This window comes from Megascapheus bottae, chromosome 12, assembly GCF_031878675.1.
Source record: "Megascapheus bottae isolate mThoBot1 chromosome 12, mThoBot2.hap1, whole genome shotgun sequence".
In the NCBI taxonomy this organism is placed as follows: Eukaryota; Metazoa; Chordata; class Mammalia; order Rodentia; family Geomyidae; genus Megascapheus; species Megascapheus bottae.
The window spans coordinates 47,356,096-47,383,331 of record NC_143520.1 but is presented as its reverse complement, the minus strand read 5'-3'; the positions used below and the strand labels follow the sequence as shown (position 1 = coordinate 47,383,331).

Sequence of the window (27,236 nt, the reverse complement as noted above, 5' to 3'; positions counted from 1 at the left end):
AAAGTATAGAAAGCTTTGTGACTATCTTATCAATATTGACTGGGAGAAGAATAGTTGCTGGCTTAAGGGCAGAGGATAAGATATAAGACATAAGATGCAATTGGCTTGTTTCAATATTATTCATAGCAAGATACATTAGATAATGTCTAACAAAAAGGAAATTAAAAGTATAAAAATATATGTTGAAGGGCAATGAGTTAGACAAAAGAAATAGGAGACTTCTCTATAGCAAGGGAAATGTCAAAAAGAGAGAAAATGAATAGATCACACAGTGTATAATGTGCTCGTGTGCAATAGAAACATGTCGATGACACAGAGCATTGAGCTGGAGTATGGCTACAGTGGTAGAGCATCTGCCAAGGAAGCATGAGGCTCTTAATTCAGTACCACCAAAAACATTTAAGAATGTGGCAATGCTGAGGAAAACTTAACCAGTCTTACCAATCACAGTAACTGATTTTAGCTTATCTATGACAAGAAAAAGATTTTGATATTTACAAATTTACAGGACAGTGCAACTCTCTAAGCTTTTCATGGGAGTCCTCTACAATTAAGAGATTTTGAAAGTGAAAAATAAAATAATGGGCAGAGACATGCCCAGAAAATGAAAGGAAAAAGGAAGCAAAGGCAGAGACCTTGATATTTAATGAGATAGAATGCAAGCCAAAAGCCACCTTTTAAAAAATGATGCTTTATGAAGGGTATAATTTACAGTATAAAACATAATTAATGTCTCCATAGCAAATTAAACAGCAAAAACTGCATAAAACAAAACCAGGAGAAGTAAAGAGAAATAGACAGAAATGCAGAGATAATTGACCAATATTTCTCTCATAGTCCAAGACAAATAAAAATTGAGTAAGGATGGAAGACCAAAATAACACAACGAGCAATGTTGATTTTACAGTTCATACCAGATTCTGGATTCCAAAAGCAGAGAATAAATATTACATACATATGAAGGAATGTCTTAATTCTAAAACTCCGTGTGTGTAGGGAGTGGGGTAGGTGAGTGCTGTTATTTGCTGACTCGTGTCCCTGAAGAAGCTAGAGTTAGTCTCCTCAGGCACAGTTAACTGGTGTCCAAACAATGTCAAGAGACTATTTCTTTATCATTTTGTCCTAGTTTTGCACTACACTAATATAACATACTATATAGGGCATTTTATCAGAGCAATAGATGAAATCCTTCCTCTAACATGCTTATCTGTCTCCAAAAGAACTCTGACAAGTCATCTTTTTTTTTGCACCCAGCAGAGAACCATTATTGTAGCTGAGATACTCCAATTGTTCAGTCCACATGATATTCCAGAACTAAAAACAGTGAGATGAATCTAAATGGTTGGAAGTTTGCCTCGTATTTGGTTAACATGAGAAGAGGCTTCTAAAAGTAAAACAGGAGCTCCACTCTATTATTATAAGGTAGAATAGGGGTTGCCTGCTCCATTTATATTTCGGGGTGCTAAGCATTATAAGTAGAAGGGATGCAGGGCTATAACAGATGAAGGAGAAATTGGCTGTTGTTTATTTGGTTTTGTTTTATTTGGGTTTTTGAATGGATCAGAGAAGACATGAACCAAGAAGAATAAAAGAGCTAGCTATGAACTCTCTAACTGGACTAAGGAGAGGGTGTTACAGGTTGAATGAAGAGCATGGTAAAACTTACCCAGGATACAATGAAAGAATGAGATCTGGTATAACTGCAGTGGAGGAAGGAGAAATGAGGCAAATGGTAAAATATGAGGATGCTTTATCAGTAGGGTTGGACCAAGTCTTAATAAGATACCATGTTGCTTTGCTTTGTTCCATTCCACCAATTCTCTGCTCTGTTAGCAATCCTTTACCAATTGTCTTCCTGGGAAGTTTGGACTGCAGAATACACAATCAGAAACTTGAAGAAAGGACCAGAACAGAAACCAGGGCATTTCTGTGTCTCTCCAGCAACAGTCTAACCAACCTTTCTATGCTTGAAGCTCCTGACAGAGTTCCTCTTTCCATGACCTCAGCTCTGCCTCCTCCTTGCTAATCTTCACATTTCCCAATGCTCCTCTGGTTTCTTAACAATTCCATTAGCAGTGGAACTAATTATCTCTGTTAAGGTTCTTCTGTTTGAAATACCTAGAAAAGTTTCTCTTTTCACTGCACTAAGACTAATCTAATAATACTCTGTAATTTACACTTTTCCTCTATGCAAAGAGAAGAGTCTCATTCAGGAAAGTGATACATCAAATATGTGGCTCAGAAAAAAAATTAAAGTTAACAAATGGGGAAATAGGAAAAAGTTGAAGAATCAGATAGCAAATGTGATCTAAGAGGGAGATGATGAGTATCCCTACAAAGCAGTCATGAAATAATGTGTTGGATTAACATGCAGAACATGGTATTGTTAAATTCTTGTAACTAATCAGATAAAAGAGTTTGTACAAAGCATCATAACTACAAAACTTTAAAGATATTAACATAATTTAATTGAACAAAGTGGTGCATTTCATTGTGTTTTTACACAATACATTTCCTATATCTAGATGAATATAAGTTAGTTTAGCTGGGTTTAACCTTCTCTTTCCTTTCTGTTATTTCAATGTCAATTCCCTCAGCTTTCCTTCTATGGCCATGTGCTTTTCTTTTAACATTCCATTTATGGGAGAAAATGTGTGTACTTGTTTTTGCTTTTCTTTGACATGACGATCACCTGTTATGCCTGTATCCCCACAAGTAACATAATTCTGTTCTTCATACCTGAATAATATTTCATTGTATATGAAATGTAGGCCACATTTTTTGATCCATTTAGTTTATCTATTGGTGGACAGTGCTGCAAAAAAAAACATGGTTGTGTAAGCATCTCTATTACATGCTGTCATTTGATTCCTTTATTTGTATCTACAGGAGAGATATAGCAGATTATGCAGTAAGTCTATTTTTAGTTGTTTAATTTTAAGAACCTCCATATTGGTTTCCATAGTAGCCATGCTAATTTGCATTCCTACCAACAGGGTATGATGTGCGTACCAGCCGTTTTAGTATGGAGGGTCATGGGAATGGTTTAATATGAGAATGACCCCTTTTCCTCCTCATCTACCATCTTCCGATAAACTTCATGAACCAGTATGATATAATAGGTGTGTCAGGGTTCACTTGGTGAGAAGGCTGAGAGCATGATAAATTAGAAGTTGCAGAGCCTGCTGAAGAAGGACTAAACCTCTTTTCTAATTTAAATTTTATTTTACAGGTGATGTACAGAGGGATTACAGTTATATAAATAAAGTAATGGGTATATTTATTTTTGAAGAGTCTTAGAGGAATATAACCTCTTTAAATGCATTATTGAATGAAACATGATGGAAGGATAATCTAAATAGATACACCAGGGTGACAGACCAGAGGTGAAAATGAGAAAAGCAGTGGCTCATCAAAATACCATTGGGTGGTCTTGAAAAGGCGGAACCAGAATATTGAAGGAAATGACACAAGCAATTTAGGCTTTCTGGTCACCAGTTATTAGCCACAGCTACATTCCAGAGATGAAGTTCCATGTTTTTTCCTCAGGAAAAGAACCAATCTATGACTTGGTCTTTGATAAGAGTCGAAACCAGAATGAACTCCTTGATATGTCTTTAAGAAGACTCAGGCCAGTAGTTTGGCCTAATGGTAGAGTGCTTGCCTAGCATCCACAAAGACCTGGGTTCGATTCCTTGGTACCATGTACATAGAAAATAGCCAGAAGTGGTGCTGAGGCTCAAGTGGTAGAGCTCTAGCCTTGAGAAAGACCAAGGACAGTGCTCAGGCTCTGAGCTCAAGCCCGGACTGGCAAAAAAAAAAAAAACAAAAAAAAAAACAAACTTTGGCCGGGAGTTTGGCCTAGTGGTAGAGTGCTTGCCTAGCATACACGAAGACCCGGGTTCGATTCCTCGGTACCACATGCGTAGCAAAAAGCCAGAAGTGGTGCTGTTGCTCAAGTGGTAGAACCCTAGCCTTGATAAAATCCAGGGACAGTGCTCAGGCCCTGAGCCCAAGCCCAGGACTGGCAAAAAAAAAAAAAAAAAAAAAAAAAAAAAACAGAAGACTCAGGTCTCTCAGGTCTCTTCTGTTATATCTCACCTTACCACATTCATACACCAGACAAGAAAGGTGAGTAAGACATGACACCCCAAAGATAGTCCTGTTTCCATCTTGTTCTTTTTCTTCCTATACTTTCATTAAACTGTGTCCTCATCTACCAAACCTCATTGATCTCCTGGTCTTTGGGTATCTACCTTGATACTAAATTTCCCTTGTAGAGTTCTGGCTCTTTTAGCTGTATGGTATATCAGAGAAGATGCTAAGATTTCCTTCTACATTTAACAGTTTAATCATCATTGTTACAGGTATGTATTGCCATAGAACAGAGTAACCCTAACACAAAACAATGTGTTCTGTTATGACATTTTTATGCACATGTATAAAGTACTTTGAGCATATGTAACTCCCATATTATCCATACTTACTCTCATTCTGCCAGTTCATTTCTTATTCCTTAAGCTTTGGACAATAATGTTACTTCTTGCATCTTTGTAGGGCTCAGATGGACATCCTTCACACGACATGCAGGTATGTTGGTGCTATTCAGTTGTCACAAACACTGTGCCTTGAGATTAAAAAAATAATTTTGATCACATGCTGTCATCTCAGAGCTGATGACTGTGCTGAGCTGCTCAGAATATATTTTCATGTAGCCTTGTCTTTTGGTATTCCCAAGATAGTTAAACATCTCCCTGGTAGCTTAAAATACTTAAAAACCTTTAACATAATAAAATCTACATAAGCAAGTCCTTCTGTGCCTATACCATGCTGTCCTCTGTTAGGTAAAGCAGTCATAATACATACAGATTCTAGAAGATTGAACATAGATCCTCCCCAACTCTTAAAAGGACAAATGTCAAGGCATTTTGTCAGATTTGATTTAAGCTTTTACACTCCTCTTTGATCCAAAACTTGTGTATAAATTTAGGTTTAGAAAAGTCATTAAATGTCTATGCCAAACACTCCTCCATGAATGTAGCAACATGAGCTTGTACACTGTCAAACCATTTCTTACCATAATCCATCTACAGAATATTCATATATTTTGAAAGGCCAATATACATTTCAATATGCTTTATTATATCTGTGAAATGTGTTGCTTTAATAGGGTTGAATAATAAAGCAAAATCTTGGAAAAAGAGATAGTTTAGGCATCATGTTCTCAAGTATTTTCACATTGCAATAATATTAGAAATGATTTCTCCATAAGATGTCTTGAAACACCAACTTTAGACAATGACTGAGATGAAGGAAAAAACAATAAGGAAGAATATTATTTTCTTTTTCTAGAACCTAGAGGAGAACAAAAGCAAGAATAAAGCAGACTTGGTTTTCAAACATGACTGAAGTGACCGGAAGGCACCCAGGAGACTCTGTGGACAAGACTGTAATGATGAGTTAGACAAGCATGCATATAGATGTCCCAGAGTTAATATGGAGGCAAAATAGGCCCTTACTTCAAGAAATACTAGTCATAAACTACATAGAATCTTTTATAGGCTTTTCATTCTTTCTGAACATCTTAATTAAAAGTTAAAATGACTGACAATGGCTTCCTGGAGAGCCAAAGCAAAGTCCACAGAAGTCTGTGGAATGTGCTATGTCTTGCAATCTTTGCTGAGGGCAAAGAAGTCCCATAAAACAGTAAGATATTAATTATTTATTACAGGGTTATGGAAGAAACCAAAATATAGGGCCTTTTTCACCTTGGGGATTTGGGTATGCAAGTTATGGGACAAAAGGGAAATAACTCTGAAATGACAGGAAATCAGAGACAGGAAATTTTAGTTTGGGTCAAAAGCCATAATGTCTTTTGGTGATCGCTATTTGATGAACCTCAACAAACACTGATGGGGGAGGAGTGGTCTATTAAGCTGTTTCAAGATCTGGCTCTGTTCACCTGGAAAGATATATGGCTTCATATTACTTTCAGCATATTAAGGTGCCATTCACAAACAATGTGATCTATGGTATTCATCATTCGCAAGTCACTTCCATGCAATTGGGAACAGTACCCTGAAAAGATCCCAACATCCGGACAAATGAAAAATACAGAGACCTGGAGGGTCTGGTTTTGATTTGGGAGCAGGATGAGGCTTCAGGAAGCTACCTCACTACTGCAAGGAACTCTGTGCTTTGTGGTCTTCAGGATGGGGATGAGTTGCTTTGGGAGTAGGTATAACAGGCATGATGATATGCCCCTTTTATCCCAGATATTTAGGAAGTATAAATAGTAAGATCAGGGTCCAGACTATCCAGCTCATAAATGTAAGTTTATACTAAAAAATAGTAAGGGCCAGGGTCCGGAGTTTGGCCTAGTGGTAGAGTGCTTGCCTAGCATAGACGAAGACCCGGGTTCAATTCCTTGGTACCACATACATAGAAAAAGCCAGAAATGGTGCCGTGGCTCAAGTGGCAGAGTGCTAGCCTTGAGAAAAAGGCCCAAGGACAGTGCTCAGGCTCTTAGTTCAAGGCCCAGGACTGGCAAAAAAAAAAAAAGCTAAAGCAAAATAGCATAGGGTATGACTTAGATAGTAGAATGATTGACTAGCAAACATAGAGCACTGAGTTCAAACCCTAGTGTCACCAAAACCAAACAAAATGAGTTTAATTGGTCATCTAGAAAAGAGTCATAAACAGGATTGCAGTGCAAATGAGATAATAAACTTTAAAATTTTCCTTATGTGAGAGAGCCTCTGTAGCATCTTGGGGTTAATTCACATGAGGTAGAAGCAGGTCGCTCTTGTGCTATGATGGCAGTGTACTTAGGGAACAAGTAATACCTGGTACCCACAGGAAGTAGATGGGAGGTCTATAGAGGAAATTCTGGCTGTAGTCAGAGCATGTGGTTTCCATAGCTGTGATTGGGTGGGATAGGATGTGGAGCAGGGCTGTGAGGATGCAAACAGCTTGCCATGTGGGACTTGAACCATGCCAGCAAGTTATCAAAGATGGTAGTATAACTCAGACCGCCAGCCCCCTGATTCCTGGATGAAATCACCAGACCTATAAGGTGCCTGATTGTCTGTCTAGGCTGTTTTTTTTAAAACTTTTTATTAAAGTAGAACCTACATAGTTTAAGGGCAAAAGTCCTAAGCCTGCACCTTGGTGAAATTACTCTAAACTGAACACATCCATGTTAAAAGTACCCCAAATCCTCAAACAGGAAAATACCATCACCCTAGATCATCCCTCTCACTACAGCTTTCTAGTCATTAGCTCTTCAACAGGGAGGCATGGCCCTGCTTTCTTCCCTTCTCTGAACACAGTCACTCACATCTGAGTTTTGTTATGCATTCTGGGTACACAAGAGCCTCCAGACACTAGTTAGTTGTGTTTCATTCATCTCCTGTCTGAATTGTTCTCCAGTGTGAATTACCATAACCCATTCATTCTTTCTTCATACATGACCATTATTCTGGGTAGCTTCTCCTTTGAAGATATTACTGTTACAAACATGGGGTTCATGTTTTTGGTACACAACCCTGTGGGCCTGGGAGGCCTATATGAAGGAAGATTCATAGGGCTCGGTCTTATGTGTATATTTCACAGCTTTCTGTGTACCCTTGTACACATGCAATTTTTCCCTTCCATTCCTCCTTTCTCTCCTACCTCCACCCCATTATTGGTCATTGAGATTCAGAAGGAAGCACCAATTTGGTACAAGTTCTGCTTGACATCCTGTTCTTCACCCGTTCCTTGCTATGTTTCAGCTTTACTGTGCATATCACAGCTAGGAATACATAGTCATACGAAACTCCCCACCTCTTCAAGGGTGCTTCTCTGTGCAAGGCATATAATGTCCCACATTCAGCCCTCAGGACCTAGAATAACAAGTGGCACAATAGTGGCTAGTCAACAATCATTTATGGAGAAGTGTTCAGTATTCAAGGTCATTGTTTAACAAACCAAGGCTTGACCTGATGGGACACATGTAACTAACTGTTCAAAGGAGCTCTTCCTCATAAGGCCAAACCCATGGTGCATGCGCCTGTTTCTCAAATCTCCATTTGACAATGAGCAAATTTTTCTAGGGCCTACAATAGAGCTAAGGCTATGGGCAGAGATCAGGTAGCTCTTGTAGAAGAAGAGAGGTAGCCTTAGAATATGGGTTTTACAAGGAGTCTTCAAAGAAAATCCTACTTCTAATTGAGGGAAGCTGGGTTTTCTGTAAGAGGAGAGAGTCCAAATCTCCTTCCTCCTCTTTTCTCTTATGGTACTATACAACCTCCACACCTGTATACTCTTCCCTATGTGGAATATCACCTCCATCATCCATTTTCCTTCCTCTACCTGTTTATCTTCAGTCATCCTTGAGGTGAGGTAAGAGTCTTCCATAATTTAGTCCGGTGCTGAAACAGATAAACTCCATGTTGATGAAGATCCTATAGAGCAAGAATTGAACTCAATTGTCTTTCCTGTCTAGAATCTGGCCCTGGTTTTATTACAGAGTGATTAGTAGAAAAGCATTTCATTGAATGCATGCTTCTATTAGTCAACAAAGGGAGAAACAAAAATAGATGAGTAATTGTATGAGTGAAGGTGCAATTGAAAGAATGAATGAGGAGTGAGCTAATGTCTTTTGAAGCCAAGAGGAGCTCTTACAAGAGAACTGCACCATTTGTGGTGGTATGGAAAGATTTAAGCACAGGTAGTCCCATTCTCAATTTCCCCTTCCTTCCTCTCTTGCAAATTACTCATTTTTTGTTTGTGTATCTATTTATTTTATTATATTCATTTATTTTGTGATGGTCCTGGGACATGAAGTCAGGATCTAGGCATTGTCCCTGAGCTTTTCTGTGCAAGGCTAGTGCTCTACCACTTAAGCCACAGCTCCACTTTTGCCTTCTTGGCGATAATTGGAAATAAGAGTCTTGTACATTTTTTACTCTTGATGGCTTTGAACTATAATCCTCAGATTTTAATCTCCTGAGTCTCTAGGATTACAGGCATGAGCCTTATCTTTTTATTTTAGAGACCACCATTCATGTGGTGGTCTTTTCCTGGCTGGAATGTCAACAGTGCAGGAAACACACAGGTTCTTACTATAACTGCAGGTCAACCATATGGCTCCAGATGACTATGTCCTTTATGAAATCAGAAGTTCCAAGATTTTTGTGTATATTAAGTAAACACAAGTAGACCTCTGAAGTCCAAGTCCTGAGCGATTACCCAGATACACCATCCCTTATTCGGAAACTCCAAGCACTCTGAAAATCAGTTTTCCCATAACTTGCTTGATGACAGGAATATAGTCTTCAATGATGTCACTTAGAGAGAAAAATTATCTTCTGTTTTGCTGCAAAAGAATGTTTCCATGTCCAAAAGGGCAGCTGCCAGTCCCTGCAGAGGGTATTATTAATATGAAATATATTGACTCCATTACTTTTCTAAACTCCAAAGATGATTTGGGAAACCCACTAAGCCACAAAGTATTCACACAAGAGATTGTGAGTATGTCCTATGACCAGACCCAAGTTATCCAAGTCCAGTGCTTGTCCAAAGCTCAAGAAGATTCGATTAAGATTACAAGAAAAGTATACTAAAAATCCAAGATCATCTCAAGTGGGAAAAATCAGGATTGAGAAGTCTTTAAACAAGAATATGCACCCCATATGAGTCAAGTCCCACCAGAGGGGTCATAGGGACATGTGGAGACTTTCCCAGGTAGCTAGCACAAAATGATAGCCCTCATATCCTGGCTTCTAAGTGTCTACTGTGGCTAGAGTCATGGTCAAGTATCCCTCCTGACCTTGCTTGCCTTCAAATGTCAATTTATCATTAATCATGATGATGCAAGTTGTACCCTGAGAATATTTAGTGTGGGTGATTTCATGAGTACTTATGACCTCAGTGTCTACTTCAGGGCCTTGCATAGAAGAAACGCTCCATAAATGGACTCAATAAATTTTAACAAGCATGAACAATATGCTATTCTGTATAATCTGCATTTCCATACATTAGGTAATTTAATCCTTACAGTGATTTAAACAAATGAAATGTGTCCCAACAAGGTGCTTAGTCAGGATTACAACAAACTGACAGTTCTGCTGGAGTTTGCTCCCAAAGTTGTCTGGTGAAAATTCCACTTCCTTTCATGCAGCCTTGATCCCGAGAATTAAAGATTTGTGGAAATCATCAGCCAAGAGAAAGGTGTGGAAATAAGAAAAGCTGGTGATGAGTTATAAGCAGATTATCTTATGGATTTTATGTAAGACCATCTGGAGATAATGCCTGCACCTGTATCTATCCTCTTGGGGGTTAACATAGTGAAGTCAGGCCTGTCAGAAGTCTGGGGTGTTATGAATGTCAAAAGAAGGTCTGTAGGGCCACAGTCCATTCTGGGGCAGCCCAGCATCTGCATTACTGCACCCCTTTCCTAGCTACATCTGATTCTGGTGTCGGAGCCAGTGAATAGATGCAATCTTTTGAAGGTCAGAGGAGGAAGCTGGAACTACTGGACAGTAAGACAAGGCAGAACTAGATCTGGGCTCAGGTGATGTGAAGTGGAGCTACTGTCAGGTCTCTGTCAACATCTGCATCAGATACACCATCCCTTATTCACCATTCTGAAGCTCCAAACACTCTGAAAATCAGTTTTCCCAACCTGGAAAACTGCAAGAGGTGAAGGAGCTATTTGCCCAGGTGAGAACAAGTCTGGGAGGGAAGCACTAAACCCACATGAAATCAACACAACTCTCCTCCCAGAAAGGAATGATTCAGCTTGATCTTTATTCCTCCCTCACAACCACCTCTTGACCTGCAAAACGCCAGTACTGGGTCAGCAGACCTGAGCATGCCAGTGTTGTGGGGCCCATTGGCCAGGGGTCCTGCACATTGCTCAGCAGTAAACAAAGCTCTGTACTTGCCTCTTCCCATGACGTTCTACAGCAAGAAATGTTGCAGGTCTCACATACTCAGTAAGTCTCTGTTTTACATTAGTATTTAATGGGCACCTTCCTCACTCTGAGCAGGCTGGAATGAAATATGTTGTGTCAACTCCAAGCCAAGTTTCTACTTCCTTGATGGCAGAATCAGAGCTGCTAGCCTAGGTTTTTAGCTCCTTGCTTGTTTCTGTTCTAGCTCAGGCCATTAAAGAGACATCCTCTGGGTGGTTTGACCCTCTTACCGGGTGTGTTTATCTGTGACAGACACACTAGTAACTGGATGGAAGATTTAAAAGTGGTACACATAGTTTAGAAATGTAAGGATGATCTGCATACTCAGAAAGCTAAAATGCTGTCTGTACCCCTAGTTTAGACTTATGAAACCAAGATGCCAGGTTATGAGGCATCCAGGAATCTGCAACATAGCAAATATCCAGTACCCAGCTCCTTTACTAGTTAATGCACAGAACATTCTTTGAGAAAGACCTGTATTGGCTTTGGGAATCAAGCAGAGTTCAAACAACAAATCTGCCTGGTGCCCTGGAATGAAGGAGAGTTGTCTCCCTAACCCAAGAAAGATTTGTTCTGTGATGCTCTGAAGATACCTGAAACCTTGAATAAAATTCTATCTTTTTTATATAGCCATACCTATGATAGACTTTAGTTTGTAAATTAAGCAGAGTAAGAGTTTAGCAGTGACAATAAAACATTTATAATGACATATTGTAGTAAACTATGTAAAGCATATTGCTTATTGGACTGCAATTGACCATGGTGGCTACCTGAAACTACAAAAATTGAAGTAAGGAAGTAAACTCCTGGTGTACTGTGTAAAATGAGGTAATAATAATTTATATGATGATACTGATTAAGGAGAGTAAGTGCATAAAAGTATTTGATATCCTCAATAAACAATAGGAAAAACATCCCTAGGTGATAGACCAGTGTACATTGCCATTCCTTTACTGCTACTCCGGATCTTCATTTAGACTTTTACTCAGTGTGCAGAGCTTGTGTATTTGTGATGGGTAAACCACTCCAAAGTGTCCACATCCTGGTGTTCAGTGCTGAGAGGAATAAGTGTGGAAGAGTAAATCAACCTTAAATAGGGAAATCACTCTGGATTTTCACAGTCAGCACAATTTAATCACAGAGGTCCTTGAAAGTAGAAGAGGGGACAAAAGAGATCAACTGTGGTTCCATGTTGGAATGCTACCACTGATGCTAGCGAGGAAGATAGAGGAAGGAGGCCACAAGCTAATGAGTGTGGGCAACCTCTTAGTGCTGAGATTAGCAGTGGGAAACTAAATGTCCCTTGAGGATCCAGAAAAGAATACCACCGTACCAACTTTAAACCATAAAGACCCAAGCCTGAATGTGACTTACAGAAATGGGAGTTAGTTACTACACTGTTGGTGGGAGTGCAAACTCATTCAACCACTATGGAAAGCAGTGTGGCAGTGCCTCAAAAGGCTAAACATAGAACTCCCCTATGACCCAGCAATTCCACTACTTGGCATTTACCCAACCACCCAGAAACAAGGACATACTAAACACACTAGCACAACAATGTTCATTGCAGCACTATTCACCATAGCAAAGATATGGAACCAACCTAGATGTCCCTCAGTTGATGAGTGGATCAACAAGTTGTGGTATTTGTACACAATGGAATTCTATGTTGCTGTCAGAAAGAATGACATCGCCCCATTTGTTAGGAAATGGAAAGACTTAGAAAAAATCATATTAAGTGAAGTAAGCCAGACTCAAAGGAACTTAGGCTCAATGGTTTCCCTCATTCGTCATAATCAGTAGAAACCTTGGGCTCTACTAGCAGAGATTTGCAATAGAGCAAAATCTTGATACATAAGGCCATATAATGTGAAGCTAATTGAAAGGACCTCCAGGATATTGAAACAAAAGCCATATAATGAATGATTGTCGTCCTTAATGTACTATGTTGTCTCTCATCTCCTTTGCTGTCCCTTGGTTATCTCATATTGTTATAGTATCTCACTTAGTTATCTGATATATTGAAATTATTTGTATTTGGATATTTTAAATTTGATAGGGAAGGGGGGAAAACCAAGACAGGTGGGGGGTGTGGGGGGGGAGGGAAACGGGTACCAAGACATGTGAAAGGGTATCAATGTATGTGAATTAATGCACCTTGTATCTGGCAAATATCATGTAACCCTTTTACTAATTACAATAAAAAAATAAAATAAAATACAAATGTTGGCAACTTGTAATTATTTGGATCCAAGCTCAGAGACTAAGAGAGAATCTGATTCCATACATTCTTTTTCCTGCCCACCTTTAATTAAGGGAATAAACAATAGAGATATTGAGGCTAGAAATTCTATCAATCATTCCTTTTTTCCATTTTTACTGACAGAGTTATATGAAATTGTTTCATAATGTGTTTTATTTTTCAGTAGCCATAGTTGAAATAAAATAAGAAATGGCACTCTATCCTAAGAAGATAATCACCTTTGGGTTTGTGATGAGAGATTTCTATAGGGGAAACCTAAGAATGGAGCAAAATACTCTAGTGTAAAATAGCTCCATCATATTTCAACACACACAACACCTGCCATGTTGCATGACTGGGTTGCCAAAGAAGAAAAGTCTGATATTCTTTGAATTCATCACTCCTACTACCGCCAGTGTTTCAGTGTTTGTTGATCACCATACATGGGTCTTCCACAACTGCAAAATATTCCCTTTGTCATTGTTTTGGGATAATTTCCCACTTGTATATTGTTTAGTAACAGATCAGCAAGTCTGCAGTTGAAGGACGCCCTTCCCTTTATCATGAAAACCAAGGAAAAGTAAACTTTTCCAGTGTAAATTATTTTAGAACATTACAGTATTTAGTATTTTTAAAACTGCATTGTAATTCTTTAAAGTGTTTAGTTCATTTTATAATCTTTAATAAAATATCATAATGTGTCACACACACACACAAAAAAAAAGAAATGGGAGTTAGTGTGCCTTATATTTCTGTGTGTATGTGCCAATACTGGGGCTTGAACTCAAGGCTTAGGTAATGTTCCTTAGCTTTTTCCATTCAACGGTGGAGCTCTACCCCTTAGCCATGCTGCATTTCTGGCAGTTAGTAGTGCTTAATTGGAAATATGAGTCTTACAGACTTTCTTATCTGGACTGGCTTTGAACCTCAGTCCTCAGATCTCAGTCTTCTGAATAGCTATGATTATAGATATGAGCAACAAGTCCCTGGCTACGTGCATATTACCTTAAGCTACTATGACAGGCTGTTACAGAAGTAATGGGAAAACAATAGAACATCGAAGGTGAGAATGCAAGAGTTCTGGAAGGCTTGATCAATAATCCACCATTATTACATGATTCCACAAAGGCTGAAGTAGTAAGAGTTGTTCCCCAGGTGATGAAATTATTGGAATCTAGTGTAACCTTTAAGAAGTGGAGCCTGATAGAAGAAAGTTTTTAATGTAGGGGTACTGAGGGCCAGTGCCCTATCCTTTTGCTTCCCAGATGCCAAGACACGAGCAGCCTCCTCTGCCATGTACATCCTACCATCATCTACTGTCTCACTGCAGGCCACAAAGCTATGGATTTGGCAGTGTGCTGGTTTGCATGTGCTAAAAATAATCTTTATTTAAGTCAATTTGAATTTTTCACAGTCACAGAAATCTAGTTGTCATATATTCTTAGGAGGAAAGATGGCTCTGTGGCATTATTAATGTTTCTTCATTAAGTTCCAAGAGCCTAACACTACAACCTCTAAGTGAATTTCCACCGTGCCTGATTTTAATCATATTAATAAATAACCACAACAGTAAGGCAGTTAAAATACATTATCTGCTATATGTTGAGCACTTTCTTACTCACTTAATGATCAAAATCATCTATGAGATGGGTTCTGTTACCAACCACATTTTACTTGGAGAAAAACATACTGAGAGAGGTTCATTGCCCAAGTTTACATACTAGTAAGAATCTGAGCATGGATTTAAAGTCGGGTTTGTTTGTTCCTGAGTCTAAACCTGTAACTGCATCATTAAGTAACTAGAATTTGCTCTATATCCACTGGCCTGTGATCTCCAATGCCTCAGTAGTAAAGTGGCTAAATCTTAACTAAATCCTGCCCTTGCCATGGTGGAGACAGCAAGAATTGAAAAAAAAATGGTTCAGAGAATCAACCTGGAAATTTCCCAGCTGAGCATATGAGATGTTATGTCATGGTTCCTTACCTGTTCTTAAGAAGACACAGGCCAAGTAAGTCTGGGACCTAGACCTTGCTCTCTATCAGCCCTGGTTTAGGCATGTTATCTTAACAAGGAACTTGACCTCCTCCCCTCTTACTTGAAAATGGGACTGCTTGCTCCAACACTTCCCCTCTCACTCAACCTGTGTGGCAATCTAATGAGATCATGTTTGTGGATATGATCTCGGATTGCAAAATTAGCACACCTTTATAGACTGTTATGATGACTATTACTTAAATTTTTATAACTCCAGGTGAATGTGGTCCACTACTGCTGTGATTAGTAAAATTACTAAGCCACACCAGAGAAGAGAATGTTCTCCCACTGGTTTCTTCTACCTGTTGTATAAGAATAGAGAGGCAGGGCGGGGAGGAGAATAAGAGAGGAAGAGAGAGAGATAAAAATGGAAGAAAAAAATGGAAGAGAAAAGGAAAGAATGAGAGAAAATAGAAATAAAAGAAAATAAGGAAAGGAAAAGAAAAATAAGGAAAGAAAAGGAGAAAAGAAAGAAAAGAGGAAAGGAAAATTAACTAAGATTTAATTCTAGCATGTCTTTGTGCATTTTTTTTAATTTACAATTTAGGTGCCAGTAGCTCATGCCTGTAATCCTAGCCATTCTGGAGTCTAAGATGTGAGGATCATGGTACAATGTTAGCCCAATCCTTAAAGTCTGTGAGACCCTTATCTCCAATTAACCAACAGAAAATAGGAAGTGGTGTTGTAGCTCTAGTGGTAGAGTGCTAGCCTTCAGCTGAAGAGCTCAGGGACAGCCCCCAGGCCCAGAGTTTAAGCCCCATGACCAATGGAAAAAAAAAACAAAAAACAACCTGAAGTGGCACTGCTACTCAAATGGTAGATCACTAACCTTGAGCACAAAGTGGCACAGGAACAGCACCCAGGTTCTGAGTTCAAGTCCTACAACCAAAAAATATAAATAAATAAATTTATTTTGCAAAATAACCAGGCACCAATGGCTCACGCCTGTAATCCTAGGTACGCAGGAGGCTGAAAGCTGAGGATCCTGGTTCAAAGCTAGCCCAGGCAGAAAAGTCCATGAGATTCTTCTCTTCAATTAACAAGCAGAAAATTGGAAGTGGCACTGTGGTTTAAAGTAGAGCACTAGCCTTGAGAAAAAAAAAAAAGGCCAGAAATAGCACCTAGGCCCTGAATTCAAGTCCCATGACTGCCCAAAAAATAAAAGTTAAAAAAATAAAGTCTGAATGAATGAAATTTGAAGACAAGGTTAAGGTATGCTTCTTCTCAGGATTTGGGGAACCTCCATACTGCTTTCTAGAGTGGCTAAATGTGAGTACATTCCTACTAACAGTGTAGTAGGTTCCTTTTCACCCACACCTGTGCCAGCATCTGTTTTTCTTCTTGATCATGACCAGTCTAACTAGGATGAGATGGAATCTCAGTGTTTTGATTTACATTTCCTTCATGGCCACAGATGTTGAGGATTTCTTCCTGGGCCTGTTAGCCAGTTTTACTACTTCTGAGAAGTCTCTGTTAAGCTTGTTTGCCCATCATTTGGGCTTGTTGGTTCTTTGAGCTTTTTCAACCCACTTATCAGCTGGGTTTGAGGCTCTTTAAACTTTCTGTGTATTCTGAACATTAGGACATTGTCCAATGCATAGCTGGCAAAAATCTTCTCCCATTCTACAGGCTGCTTTTTTTTAGCTTTTAGTCTATCATTTGCCATGATTAAACATTTGAGTTTGATGTAATCCACTTGTTAATTCCTTATTTGATTCATTGTGCTTCTGAATCTTTACTCAGAATGTTCCTGTCTTTATCAAGGAATCTTAAGGTCTCTCAAAAAACTAAATATAGAATTATCCAGCGATACAGCAGTTTTACTCTTGGGAATTTATTTAAAAGATTACAGAGTATAGTTAAGCCATCTTTAAAATCATGTTCATTGCAACACTATTCACCATAGCCAAAGAACGGAATCAGCTCAGAAGCCCTTCAGTGGATAAATGGGTCAAGAAAATGTGGTATATGTACACAATATAATTTTACTAGTCCATTGGAAAGGTTGGTATTGCATGGTTTGCAAAGAAATGGAAGGCTGTGGAAAAATTGTGTTTAAGTGAAATAAGTGGTACTCAGAGAGACAAAGGATGCATGTTATTCTTTCACACATGTAAGCTAGAATTAATTTATAAATATTTAAACAAATGCTTCAGGGTGGTAAGCAAGTATATTAATGCATTAACCAACTAAGGGAGACTCAAACAGTGTAATTCCTTAGAATAACTCACAGTCCAACAATATAAACACCAGGAAACAAATACTCAAAGCAGGTGGGAAACAGGGCTGGGAGTTTGGCTTAGTGGTAGAGTGCTTGCCTAGCTTGCACGAAGACCCGAGTTCGATTCCTCAGTACCACATACATAGAAAAAGCCAGAAGCAGTGCTGTGGTTCAAGTGGTAGAGCTCTAACCTCAAGAAAGCCCAAGGATAGTTAGTACGCAGCCCTGAATTCAAGTCTTAGGACTGTCAAAAAAAGAGAGGAGAATAATGAGGTTAAGGGGAGGTGAGTAGATGAAGAGAGGAAGAGGGGAGAATACAGTCATAAAACTCAATACATATCCTACAAATTTAAGAAACTTGAGGAAAGGGGTGGAGTTTGGAAAGAATGGAAGAAAATGCTGAATGGGTTGACATTTATCAAGATGCATGTTCTTCATAAACTGCTTTGTTGAATAGAAACTCCTTTATACAACTACTTAAAGATAATAAAATATGTACTTTGAAAAAGAAGAAAAAATCAATACATGGCTTTATTAAAAAAAAAAGAAGGAAGGAAGGAAGGAAGGAAGGAAGGATTTGTTTATGTAGTGATGCCCTTTCCAATCTAACTTTTCCTCAGGAGAATAGCAGCAAGCTTGGCCTTGACTCCAGGGGCAATTCCAGTGGGAAATGAAGGGTTAAAGACATCCTAGAGATAAAGGAATGAGGAACTTGGAGGGAACCATACCGTCTTAGAAAGCTTCTCCATCATCCAGAAAGCCCAGGGCCCTTAGCCCCTGAAAACCTATTGCAAAGTTCAAGACTTTGCAAGGGTTTTCATCTATCAAAAAGTTGGAATCCCTTCTGAAGTCTCTGTCCATTGAAATCTGTAACTTCTAGTAATTCAGACTGCAGCTCCAGGCATCACTTCTCTCATTTCTTATAGGAACAAGTTATGTATCAGGTCTTAGTGATTTCCAGGTCCCTGGAATAAGCTATTGGGTCAGATTCAAGCCCACCATTTCGTTATTCATTTCCAACTTCCCTTTGGCCTTTTTGTTGGTAACACTTAACAAGAAACTTATCTTGTGTGATTGTTGTTCTTAATGTACTATGTTATTTCTCTTCTCTTTTGTTGCCCTTTGGTTAATCTCATATTGTTTCTGTATCTGACTTTGTTATCTGGTATATTGTATATACGTTTATTTGATTATTTGAAGTAGGAAAGGGAAGGGGGAAAACAAGGTGATTGGGAGGGAAATGGGACAAAAACATGAGAAGAGGTGGGGTACAGTGTATGAGAAGTGATGCACCTACTGTCTGTCGAATGTAACTGTAAACCCTCTATACATTACAATGAAACAATTTTAAAAAACAAAACAAACCAGCAACAACAAAAAAACAGCATTGAACCAGCCAGGCCAGCCAGAGTCTTCAACAATGTTATGATGTCAGTGCATAAAGCCAGGGTCTGACTACAGTTATATCTCAAATCTACTTACAGTAATTTACTATGTGATGCTGGACCTTAATGGCCTCCACAGTAGCTTTAGTGTAGTGTTTATATCCTCCTAGTGTTGCAAGGGGCCTAATATAATGTTTCATGCATTAGCAATATCCAGATACCATCTATAGGGACACCCAAAGGACACACCCTGAATGCTTTGATATTTGGAAGTCATGTGGCTATGGAGTTCACAGAAGCTTGCACGGGCTTGCTCCAGTCATTTCATAAACCTTGTGGACAAGTACCCCTACATTGCACTGGATTAGATACTACTAGATTCATCTCCAGCTCTTTGCCATGGAATACTAAGCATTAGTAGTAGTGATACTGCTTCTAAGCCATGTCTCCATCCATTGCCAAAATCTCATATTTGAAGAAGACCATCTTCTCTGGACTTTACCAATGCAGTGACTAGGCAGATCTTCACATGGAATGTATAAGTTTGAGTATCCCAAAACCTCCTGAAAGCTTCTAATGAGCATATGTGCATTTTTCCACCAAGCTTTCCTTGGGCAATTTTAAGTGCATCATCAAATGTCCCATGTTTAACTCAAAAGACCTCATGACAGTTTTTAAAATTCTAATACCCATAGCTTGTGATTGAGTCTAGAAATGACTATCTCCATGGACTTCTGAAGGAAGAAGGTTTGATGTAACTTCTTTGTACAGCAACTTGGCAATGCAATTCATCTCTGAAACCCTTATTATGTCTTTGCTTTAAAATCATCCTTGTGAATCTCCTTGTAAAATTTCACCCTCATAATCATTGATGTATGTAAAGAATTATCTCCAGGTATTTTGTTGCATAATCCTTTTATAATATAAGCAAAATTTGGAAGCAACCTGAATTATTATACAATCCAATGTTGTATAATAAGGTCTCATTAAATGCATTATGATATAATCTACTAAACATTACCTTGTAGACAAGTATGTAACAATACATCCTAATTATTAGAATACACACACATACACATACACACACACACACACACACACACACACACACACACACTCACACACACACAGATGGAAACCAGTTCCAAAACATTTTTATAGTCAAACTGCAGTTTAAAAGAATGTTTTAAGAGGAACCAATGTATCTAATGTAATCTAAAATGTTAGCAGTGGTTATCTGCCATCTGTCATTTATTTTTTACTTTTATTATTTTTTATTTTTTTTTTGCCAGTCCTGGGCTTGAGCTCAGGGCCTGAGCACTGTCCTTGGACTTTTCTCAAGGCTAGAGCTCTACCACTTGAGCCTCAGCACTCACTTCTGACTTTTTTCTATGTATGTGGTACCGAGGAATCAAACCCAGGTCTTTGTGCATGCTAGGCAAGCACTCTACCACTAGGCCAAACTCCTGGCCCTTATCAATTATTAAACATTCTGTTCATTCTGATCTTTCTAAACTTTTTGTTACACCTAGCCAGGCTTACACCTGTAATCCTAGCTCCTCAGAAGCTGAGATCTGAGGGTCATGGTTCAAAGCCAGCCCGGGCACTAAAGTCTTTGAGACTCTTATCTCCAGTTAATCATTAGAAAACAAAAAGTGGGGCTATGGCTCATGGGCAGGGCAGTAACCTTGAGCTGAAGAGCTCAGGGTGAGCACCCAGGCCTAGAGTTCAAGTCCCATGACTGACAAAAAAAAAAGAAAGAAAGAAAGAAAAGAAAATGAAACACCTGTAGCTTAGAAGCCACTAGGTGTAGATTCAAATGTGAATGCAATCTGTACCAGCTATTGTCAAGATAAACCTATTCACTTAGAGCCTCATATTTATCTTCCATCAGAATGAAAGTAGATAGTTCTTCCCTGATAGGGGTATAAGGTAGTTATAATAGGTTATGCATACATAGTGTTGTGTGTTTACAATAATTTGATAAATGTACTGAGCTCACTAACAGGAGAGGACGTGGAATGGATCAATACCATGGCCAGATAGGTTTGGCCTGAAACCAAACCAGATGAGAAGGCAGAAGTGTGAACTTAAGTAAAGGCATGGAAATACACTATGTAGGACAAACAACCTTGGGCCTGTGATTTTGTTTCATGTGTGCTACTCCACCAGGACTTTTTTTTAAAGTAAAAAGTCCATTTAATCTTTCAAAAATGTATAAGAAATATGTTTCTTGAAGCAGACATAATAAATATCTGTGTAATGAATGAATATATAGCTGGCATAGCAGAACCATGAACACTCAAATTACTAAATCCTAGATGTATTTCCTGAGTCTTCTGAAAGAAAACATCATATAACAATTTCCCCAAACATCTGAGTCCATAAAGACAAATTTTAAAGAGAAGAGTTCCAAGAGCCTTTGATGAAACTTAATATCAAAGAACATTAAAAAAAAACTAATTTTAAGGAGTCAAAACATCTCGGTACAAAGATGATCTGGCTTAATCCAAGGGTGGACTTTAGAGCAGTTAGGGCTAGGCTGGCAAAACTATGGTACATGTGGTGCTATTTCTCGTGCCAAGATCCGTAGCAGACATTGCTAATCAACTGTTGCATTCTTGGCCTCTTTTATGTGGCTCTAGATCCCTTATGCCATTGTTCTCTAGATGCCAAATCCAATAGACTGTGGTTGTCAGATGAGGACACGGAACTAGCTTTACCATTCCAGAGAGAGGGAAATGAACTGGTTGCCTCACTTTTAGACTTCTCCACAAGGACTATTTCTATTAGGAACCAAACAATTTCAAGTAAAGATTGTAACACTCCACCAGGACTTATTTATGGAACCAATTACAGTGACTTAGCAAAATAAAAAAATGCTATCAGCACTTAGAATTTTGGTGAGTCATGATTGAGGAGTAGCTTCGCAGGGAGGTTCTTTCTTGGAAATGTGTCATGTGTCTGTGGTCATATGAAGGCTTGACTGCAGCTGAGCAATCTCATTCCAAGATGGTGCATGTGAGTGACTGGCAAGTCAATTCTGGCCATTGGCAGAAAGCCCAGTGCCTCCCTGCATAGAGTATTGTTATAGCAAGGCATCTTGTTGCCCTCAAGTGAATTATCAAAGACAGAGGAGAAAGCAAGCCCTGGTGCATTTCATGACCTGTACCCTGGAGTTCACATTATTATTTCCAAGTTCTGTTGATCATCAGCTCAGCTCTAGTCAATGTGAAAGAAAATAACATTGAGGTATTGATACTTTGGGGTCGATGTTGGAGAATGATGATCATAACTACCCTTACAATGACCCCCTCTTCCACTATCAACATGCCTCACTCCCGCTTTAACCAGACTTTGATCAAAAGCCACATTCACAGGTCAGCTTCCCATAGTTCTCTTCCACTGTTTCACTGCACTCTCCTCTTTCTGCCTCATTTTTTTCTGGGTACTTATAATATTTAATATGTTAAGTGCTTATTTGTTTGTAATGTGATACTACTTCCTCCAATACCCTCAGTTTGATGAGAGGCCCACTGTGTTCCCCACTGTCACCCTGGAGGAATGATTAGAAAGCTCCTCCTTAGTGTTAGAATCTGTACTTGTGAATTCTAAATTGGTGGGGTTGACTTATCAGAGCACCATCCCTTACATCCCTTCCTGCCCAATCTCACAACCCTATCTTATCCACTCCTCCTTAATGTTTGTTATAACACAAACCTTACCTCCGGGCTTCCCTCTTCTGTGGCCACCTCAGCATTGTCCCTCTTGCACCCATGCTGTTGGAACTCCTTTCTTCCCACAAGCCTAAGGGAAAGGATGACAACTGAAATGCCCACATGTCTTGCTCCCCCCAACTCTGTCTCTGTGTCTGTCTCTGTCTCTGTCCCTGTCTCTGTCTGTCTGTCTCTGTCTGTCTGTCTGTCTGTCTGTCTGTCTGTCTGTCTGTCTGTCTGTCTCTCTCTCTCTCTCTCTCTCTCTCTCTCTCTCTCTCTCTCTCTCTCTCTCTCTCTCTCTCTCTCTCCTCTCTACCCTCCACTCTCACAGCCATGGGAAGTATTGAATAATCAAAATACTTCTGTATCTGATAGTTTAATGCAGACTTCCTGGAGACAAAGTTCTCATCATTGTTGAGTAAAATGTTCTCAATTCCAACACTAGAAAATGTAGTGAGAGAATAATGGAAAGGTTTGGGTGTGGGAAGACCAAATGAAGCCCTAGAGATAACATTTATTATACACTTACACATACTAAACACCATTTTAAGCAATTAAAGGGGATTAGTTCTAACAACTACTATTCTCAACCATATAGAGAAGCTACTATTATATCTCCCATTTATGAAGGAGGAGTGAACTAAAGAGAAGTAAGCTTATAGGGACATTTGTCAAAGAATTGGTACAACCATTCTAAATTCAGACAGCTCTATCTGAAAATCTTCTCTTCAAATATTCTCTGATGTAGCTTAGGGGACCTCCATAACTAATTGGTTCATGTGGTCTTAGAAATCAGTGTCTGGTTGTTAGAATCAAGTGAAAGTTCCCAGAAAAATTTCCTTCATCTGTTATGGTTAGCAAAGCACTCTTACTCAGTCTTAGAGACCTAATTTACTTCTTATCTCCAAATAAAACTTTATGGATCACATTTTCTTTGATGTATTTATTTCAGCTCTGCCTGTGTAGCATCCTAATCATTTTGCTTGCCAGCCTGTGTTGCAACTTTATGTTTTCTTATAATTCTCTATCATGGCTGGCTCGGGAGTCATAATATTCTCATTCCTTAACCCTCACAACTTATCAAAGTATCTGACCTAAGATAAGTTAGGTGAAACTATTGTCTCTGCTTCCATAACATACTTTACAGGCTAATTTTCAAAACCTAGCACCTTTCAAGGAGAGGTTTGTTTATTGAATGGGTAGGTATGGTCATCAGTAGGCATTCTAAACACATCAGCATAGGAAAATAGGATAGCAGTGACTTTCAGGGAATGTAGAATTGAACTCTTCTCTGGGGTGCAGTTCTAGTCCAGTGTGAGTTTTCCAGTCCTGCCCTAGCAACATAATGAGATACTGTATTTAAATACCATTATTATGGCATCTCCAAGTAGAGTTCTCCAACTACTCGTCATATGAATCAACTGCCTTCAGCCCTTCTCATTGCTTTGATAAAAGAAGACTTAAAGAAATCCTCTTTGGGAGGTCACATGACTGGCATGCAGCAATAAGTCAGTTTTAACTTCCTCCAGCTCTTTCTAACCATACTAGTTTGTGGAGCTAGGAAATGCTCATTGGGCTTGCCAGGAGAGCTGGACAGACACACTAATATAATGGGAAAGCTGTGAAGGGTGAGAGCTACATTCTTTTAAAAAGTGTGAAAAGATTCCAGATTTTCTAAAAGAAGGTAAACTTGGAGCATAAATGAATGTGGAATTCGAACCAACCTGCCTGAGATGGGCTATCGGGGCATAATGTGGTGTTCTTTAAGTTGACACCTGCATAGAATAGACAAAAATGCTTAAGGGACAAGAGACAAGGGACAAGAGATATGACTGTTTTTGAAGGTCTTGATGCTTCATTAAGAAAGGAAATTAGAACATGTGATTTCTTTTCTTCCTCTTAATTCTGAGAGTAATATTATCCAAATTAGAGGTCACATTTTTTTCTCTTGGTTGGGGGATAGAAGTTGAAAATACATTTTGTTTTAATTATATATATTGTCAGGGTAACATATAAAGGGGTTAAAGTTACATTCGCCAAGTAGTGGGTACATTACTTCTTGAACATTGATACCCCTTCTCATGCTTTTGTTTCACTTTCCCTTCCTTTATCCCTTCCCAATAATCTTGTTTTTCCCCTTCCCTTCCCTATTTCAAATAAACAAATAAACATATATACCATATACTGGGTAACCAACATCAGATACAGTAACAATATGATATAAATCATAAGGGGAGGGAAGAGAAAATAAATAGCTTTGGGCTGGGAACATAGCTTAATGGTAGAGCGCTTGCCTAGCATTCATGAAGCCCTGGGTTCAATTCCTCGGCACCACATACTCAGAAAAAGCCAGAAGTGGTGCTGTGGCTCAAGTGGCAAGGTACTAGTCTTGAGCAAAAAGTGTCCAAGGACAGTGCCCAGGCCCCAGGACTGGCAAAAAAAAATAAAAGGATAGAAAGACAGACAGACAGACAGAATTAAGAAGCTTCACATAGTACATTAGGAACAACAATCACATTCTAACAGAAATTTTTTATAAAGTTGTGTATGACTTCTTGCTTATTTTACCCATAGAAAAGAGAGCAAGTAAATGCCAATTTCCTTATGAAGGAAGTCTTGCATGTATGGTGTCAGAGACGTAGCATTTAACTTCCTTTTACTAGGCCCAATTGGATCTGCAGCATTCTATTCCAGGATGTTCGTTTGGTTCACCTGTGTTCACTGTACCTTGGGCAGTTCTTGGCATAGTGTATGTTTATCAGATGAATAGCAGGTTGCTTTGGCCTGAGTTGAAATCTACTTTGAAATATTCATTTTTTTTAATTGGATTCCAAATTGTACTTCAGGCTGACCAAAAACAATGTTTTCACTAATATAAGTTAATTCTCAGTCAGGGAGTATATTAGATGAAAACACAAGGGAAGACTATTTTCCTAGAAATGTAGGGAGAAAAAAAAGCAATAGGAGTATATAGCTAATGACCAAAATGAAGTTAAAGCAATGTGTCAGGTTGTAAGAACTGTGGTTTCTCTCCTACACAAAGGGGTTTACTCTCCCATTCTCAGGGTCAGTTTAGAGTACAAAGTACAAAGTAGACAGGCATTTTGTAATATCAAAATCATCATGGGGTACAGAATCTAAGAATCCCAAAGAACGTTCTTAGCATTTTTCCCATGTGAATACAATGGACATACATCTTCTTTGCATCTGTTCAACCCTTTTCTGTCTGTCTTGTGATTCAGGGAGGGAGTCCAGATGGACCACTTTCCTAACAGCCATTTATCAGTAATAATGTCAACAATATAATGAACTGTGGAATGTTTCTTTGTGTGGGGTGACTCTCAGTGGGATGATAAGGCTATAGACCAGGGTAGATGAGACCTCTGCACTTGGACACCAGGAACAATTTTGATCATTGTATGTGTGACATTGAATAAAAGCCGTGTGAAGACCCTAAGGTACAAGATCGGAGTGTCTTCATTAGAATGCTGGAATAATCTGCTGGAACAATCATCTTTATAATTTTTAAAATTCATATTGTTCCTTTCTAAATGAAATCTTATTGGAACCCCAATATAGAAAAAGGATACACACAGATGTAGTTGTAGCTAGGAAGGGGAGCCTGTAGCCCACATTCATTTTCTTGTAAAGACAATCTCAAGGTATTTCTTTGAAACATAAGTCTTCATGGAACATAGTATGAAAATCCCTGGCCAAGATGGCATAGCTTTGCTCTAAAGTGATTTCTCTTCTTGTCAAGACCTAATTCCCTCTTGTCCATCCTTACAAAATTAGGGATAAGTTCTTTGTAAACAAATTGAAACTGGTACTGAATGACATCATATTTAAGAATGGAATAAGTTTTTCCTATTCCTATATGAGAGGACATGTGGAACTTCAAAATGAACCATTGGAAGTATCTGGGAATGTTTTCTGATGGTCAGCAACATCAAAGGACTGTGGATGGTAGGACAGTGTTGGTTTGGCTAAGGCAAGCATAATGGACAAGAGTCCCTTGGTATCAGGCCATCTCTTTGCCCAGCATTCAACAGGAAGGCAGAATAGAAAGCAATCTAGTAAAGTGTTGACAGAATTAATCAGGCTCCATTTTCAAGCTTGCTTTTGCTCCCTGGGCTAAGAAATTAGAAGACTCTGGCTGAATCAGATACACTTTAGATTTCCCCAGAAACACAGTTTTCCTGGGGAAATAAAGCTAATGAAAGGAGAAGCTAACTATGTTTGATTTCCTCAAAGCCCATTGCCTGATTTTATGTGGATTCTCTGATTTCTTTTAGACCTTAAGCACATGGCTCGGTGACATTGCATTGCTCAGAGAGAAAGGTGAAAAAACATTTGTGAATAGATCACAGTCATTGTAATGAAGCCTTGTGCCTGGATGACACCTAATTTCAAAGTGCTTTCTCAGATATTTCAATCAGTAAATGTCTGCTCTTTGTTAAATTTTATTCCTATTCCTCATCATCATTGATGATTTAGAGATTATCCTTCATGAACTAAAGAAGAAACTGAGGCAGAACATGAATATCATTTGAAGATGAAAGATACCAAATTCTACCATTTGGGTAAAATTTGGATTTCAGTAGTGCTATAAATTTGACACATCAAGTCACTTTGCAATTCTGTCTCTCCCGGGTATGATGGAACATTATAAAATC

At 38.8% G+C, this 27,236-nt stretch overlaps 1 long non-coding RNA gene across 1 annotated transcript; it reads right to left on the bottom strand.

Moving 5' to 3' along the window:
• Nucleotides 1-2,695: 2,695 nt before the first annotated feature.
• On the bottom strand, nucleotides 2,696-22,645 carry LOC150056492 (uncharacterized). Its single transcript, XR_016537227.1, has 4 exons — nucleotides 22,570-22,645; nucleotides 16,068-16,117; nucleotides 4,488-4,627; nucleotides 2,696-2,815 (listed from the first exon to the last, which is right to left on the bottom strand). It is a non-coding gene; the product is annotated as an uncharacterized LOC150056492 (long non-coding RNA).
• Between the last annotated feature and the right edge of the window lie 4,591 nt (nucleotides 22,646-27,236).